The 4,976-nt window shown below is 42.7% G+C and overlaps 1 non-coding gene across 1 annotated transcript; it reads left to right on the top strand.

Annotated features, from left to right (window-relative positions):
- The first annotated feature begins 808 nt into the window (after nucleotides 1–808).
- On the top strand, nucleotides 809–880 carry Trnat-ugu (transfer RNA threonine (anticodon UGU)). Its single transcript has one exon. It is a non-coding gene; the product is annotated as a tRNA-Thr (tRNA).
- Nucleotides 881–4,976: the final 4,096 nt, after the last annotated feature.

The raw sequence follows: 4,976 nt of genomic DNA, 5'->3' as shown, positions 1-4,976 counted from the left end.
TGTACTTTGCATTTCGTCTGTGGAGACGTTCGCTACACCATTTATTATTCCTGTGATTCGTACGTGAAGTATCTGTTTTTCACCAGCGTCCCACCCTGCGTTTTTCAATTGAATAGGTTGTTTATTGCTTTGCTTCTTAGAAAATATTTTGTCACCCGCGGTACCGCATCTCTTGTTACTTTGAAACGTTGCTTTTTTTCTTTCTTTTCTTTGCTTTGGAGAGATTGCTCGGAGAACAACGTAACGAAAGTTTGTACGCACATGTATGGTGCCCTCCCTTTCCCTGTGCCCTCGCCCCAACCCGCCATAGTTATCAACAAGGGTGCACTCTAGCACACATTCTCCCCCTATATAAGCCTGCGTGCATTTAGGTTATATGGTACTCAAAGGAAGACTGGTCCTACAGTCGAACCGTGAGTAAACCAGTGTTTTTTTGATGTTGAGCCAACCATTTTCTCAACTATTTCTTCGCACTCCTCGAGAAGTATTTACGGCTCAATAAATAAATAAATAAATAAATATATATATATATATATATACGGTCGAAGAAGAGAAGTTTCCAACGGTCCAATCTTCATCGGAGTAACATTTACAGTACACTGCAGCACGCTTTCATAGGTGCGTGTATATCTATATCCATATATATATATATATATATATATATATATATATATATATATATATATATATATATATATATATATATATATATATTTATATATAGAGAGTGGCGCTGGCTACCACCCTCAAGCGTCAGATACACTTCTAGTAAATATAAATAGCTCAGAAAGTGAAGGAGAGCACAGTCGCCCAGATAGCCGAATTGGTAAGGCATTCGACATGTAATCGAAAGGCGTGGGTTCGGTCCCCACTCTGGGCGCGTGTTTCTCTTTCTTTCTTCTGTATATTTTAGAAAAATGTTTACTTAATTAACCGTAGTAAAAAAGAAAAGAACCTAACCACACCCCTATGCCTCCTTTGGCGTTGTAGACTGCTGACCTATCTTTATGTATATATATATATATATATATATATATATATATATATATATATATATATATATATATATATATATATATATATATATATATATATATCATCATCATAATCACCAGCCTATCTACGCCCACTGCAGGCAAAGGCCTCTCCCATTATTCTCCAATTATCTCGTCCCTGTGCCAACTGTGCCCAATTTATCCCCGCAAACTTCTTGATCTCATCTGCCCATCTAACTTTCTGCCGCCCCCTGCAACGCTTGCCTTCTCTAGGGATCCAGTCTGTTACCCTTAATGCCGAGCGGTTATCTTGCCTTCGCATTACATGCCCTGCCCATGTCCATTTCTTCTTCTTAATTTCTACTAATATGTCTTTAACACCAGTTTGCTCCCTGACCCACTCCGCTCTCTTCTTGTCCCTTAATGTTACACCTATCATTTTCCGCCCCATTGCCCGCTCAGTCGTTCTCAATTTAAGTTGAACCCTCTTAGTGAGCCTCCAAGTTTCTGCCCCATAGGTGAGTACCGGTAAGATGCAGCTGTCATACACTTTCTTCTTCAGCGACAATGGTAGGCTGCTATTCATTATCTGAGAATGTCTGCCATATGCACCCCACCCCATTCTGATCCTTCTAATTATCTCTGCCTCATGGTTGGGATCTGGGGTCACAACTTGGCCTAAGTAGATATATTCGCTTACCACTTCCACTGCCTCGCCACCTATCTCAAACTGCTGTGCTGTCCCGAGGTTATTGATCATTACTTTAGTTTTCTGCATATTAATTTTTAGGCCCACGGTTCTACTCTGTTCGCCCAGTGCGGAAAGCATGCTTTGCAATTCGTCCCCCGAGTTACTTAGCAAGGCAACGTCATCAGCAAATCTGAGGTTACTGAGGTATTCTCCATTAACCCTTACTCCAACCTGTTCCCAATCCAACGTTCTGAATACTTCTTGTAAGCATGCTGTGAATAACATTGGAGAGATTGTGTCTCCTTGTCTGACACCCTTCCTTATAGGTATTTCACTGCTCTCCTTATGGAGGATGATGGTAGCTGTAGACCCATTGTTGATATCCTCTAGTATTCTTACATAATGCTCATCTACCCCCTGGTTCCGTAATGCCTGAATTACTGCTAGGGTTTCGACCGAGTCAAATGCTTTCTCATAATCTATGAAGGCTATATATAGGGGTTCAGTATACTCAGCGCACTTCTCTATCACCTGATTGATGGTGTGAATATGGTCCATTGTTGAATAACCTTTACGGAACCCTGCTTGTTCTTTAGGTTGACTGAAATATAAGGTTGCAGAGATTCTGTTAGCGATTACCTTGGTAAATACCTTTTAGACGACTGACAGTAAGCTGATGGGCCTATAATTTTTCAAGTCCTTCATGTCGTCTTTCTTATGGATTAGGATGATGTTCGCGTTCTTTCAAGATTCCGGTACCATTGCGGTCATTAGGCATTGCGTATACAGGTTTGCCAGTTTTTCAAGTACAATTTCTCCGCCATCCTTCAAGAGGTCTGCTGTTATCTGATCCTCACCAGGTGCTTTGCCCCCTTTCATTTCTTTCAAAGCCTTCCTTACTTCTTCGGTCGTTACTGGTGGAATGTCTATCTCCTCTGAACTACTGTCTCGTTCGGCATTATCCTCTATGTCCCGGCTACTGTACAGATCCCTACAGAACTCCTCGGCCACTGTGACTATTTTATCCCTATTTGTGATGACATTGGCTTGCTTATCCTTAAGTGCTTACATCTGATTTTTCCCCACGCCAAGACGTCTCCTCACTGCTTTCAGGTTACATCCGTTCTTTACAGCGTATTCGATCCTCTCCATATTATACTTCCGTATGTCAGCTGTCTTACGCTTATTGATTAACTTCGAGAGCTCGGCTAGTTCTATTCTCTCAGCTGCGGTAGAGATTTTCATGGTTTGCCGTTTCCTGATTAGATCTTACGTCTCTCGTGAAGGTTTACCAGTATCCTGTCTAGCCATAGTGCCCCCGACTTCTACTGCACACTCCGTGATAATGCATGTAAGGTTGTCGCTGGCTTCCTGTGTCGTAAGCTCGGCTTCCTCGTTAAGAGCGGAATATCGGTTCTGCAGCGCGATCCTGAATTCTACTTTACGTCTTACTGTTAGCTCATTTGTCGGCTTCTTTCGTACTAGCTTGTTGCGGTCCCTCCTCAAATCTAGCCTAATTCGAGATCTTACCATACGGTGGTCACTACACCTTACCCTTCCGAGCACTTCTACATCCTGCACGACGCCAGGGTTATCGCATAATATGAAGTCTATTTCATTTTTGTGCTCCCCATTCGGGCTCCTCCAGGTCCACTTCCGACTCTCCCGTTTACAGAAGAAGGTATTCAATATGCGTAGGTTATTCCGTTCTGCAAACTAAACTAGTAGGTCCCCCCTGCTATTTCTACAGCCGAGACCATAGTTCCCAACTGCCTTGTCTCCAGCCTGATTCTTGCCTACTTTAGCATTAAGTCCCCCATAACTACGGTATACTGTGTTTTTACTTTAGCCATTGCCGATTCCACATCTTCATAGAAGCGTTCCACTACTTGGTCGTCGTGGCTGGATGTGGGCGCGTAGCCCTGCACCACCTTGAGCTTGTACCTCTTATTGAGCCTAATTACAAGACCTGCTGCCCTTTCGTTAATCCTATAGTATTCGTCTATGTTGCCAGCTATGCTTTTATCGACTAGAAATCCCACTCCCAGCTCTCTTCTGTCCTCTAGACCCCGGTAACATAGGACGTGTCCATTTCTCAGCACCGTAAAGGCTTCGCCTGCCCACCTAACCTCGCTAAGTCCTATTACATCCCATGTAATGCCCTCTAATTCCTCGAACAACACCTCTAGACTTGCTTATACATATACATACATATATATATATATATATATATATATATATATAAATATATATATATATATATATATATATATATATATTTATATATATATATATATATCTGGGACGATGGTGAAATGCAAAGTATATATATATATATATATAACCTCGGAAAGCAAAAGGGAGGATGTGGTAGGTCATCGAAACAGATAAAAAATTTGGAAAGAAAGAAAGAAAGTGGGAAAAATTGCACCCACCTCCTCGCGAGGGGAACCCTGTGTAGATGCGATGCATCGTGGAGTTCACTTGGTGTTTCTGTTGGATTGATTCTGAAATCTCGTGAAACTTGTGGGGAACGCGTATGAACATTATGTTTTATGATTATTGTTATGTTTTATTGGCCAATCTTGGTCAATCTCTCTAACTGGTATTCTTGGGGCTTCGCTGTCGCAACGACCTTTACTCCATCATTGTTGCTGTAAGTGGGAGCTTCTTATCTTTTATTGCAAGTGTTAATCATTGCCCCATCATGCGTTGTATCAGTAGCATCTTGACGTTGTTTGAATGAGTCAAGGATATAAGGCGCGTTCGTAGCATTTGATTCTGTCTCGGTTTTGTGGCGCAGTATGAAGAGCACCATGGTTCTCGCGTTCTGCCCACAGGGTCGTGGGATCGAAACCGGATGCCGCTAACTATTTTTTTATAGTGTACGGGGATGGGTGTGGACGGACAACGCCGTATGGAGGGACAAGGCGAGTGAATGAGATGCAGTCGCATCTAGAAAATTCTGATTCGCTACATGCATTACGAGGGCCTCTGTTCTGGCATTCTTGGTGCCATATGAAGCTTAAGAGGGTTTAGCGCTGGTCGACCACTCTTGATATGTCGTAGACAGTCAAGTCACGTCTCGGTGGTTAAAAAAAGGTTAAAAAGAAGAAGCCACAATTTTAGAATCAGCTTTCAAAACACACCACTCCCGCCCGGGGCACCTTGAGTATTCATGGTGACGGTGAGCAGCGACACCACGGACCCCGAGCTCCCATACATAAGCCGTGTCTAACCGTGGCGAGGTGTTTAAAGGTGAAGGGTAGAAGCCGTAAACCGTGGCCATC

The sequence above is a fragment of the Haemaphysalis longicornis genome, unplaced genomic scaffold (genome assembly GCF_048455015.1).
Source record: "Haemaphysalis longicornis isolate Haplotype H1 unplaced genomic scaffold, Haemaphysalis longicornis Haplotype H1 scaffold_2, whole genome shotgun sequence".
Taxonomy (NCBI): domain Eukaryota; kingdom Metazoa; phylum Arthropoda; class Arachnida; order Ixodida; family Ixodidae; genus Haemaphysalis; species Haemaphysalis longicornis.
The sequence above is the reverse complement of the archived record's forward strand: the minus strand, read 5'-3'. Positions and strand labels throughout refer to the sequence as shown.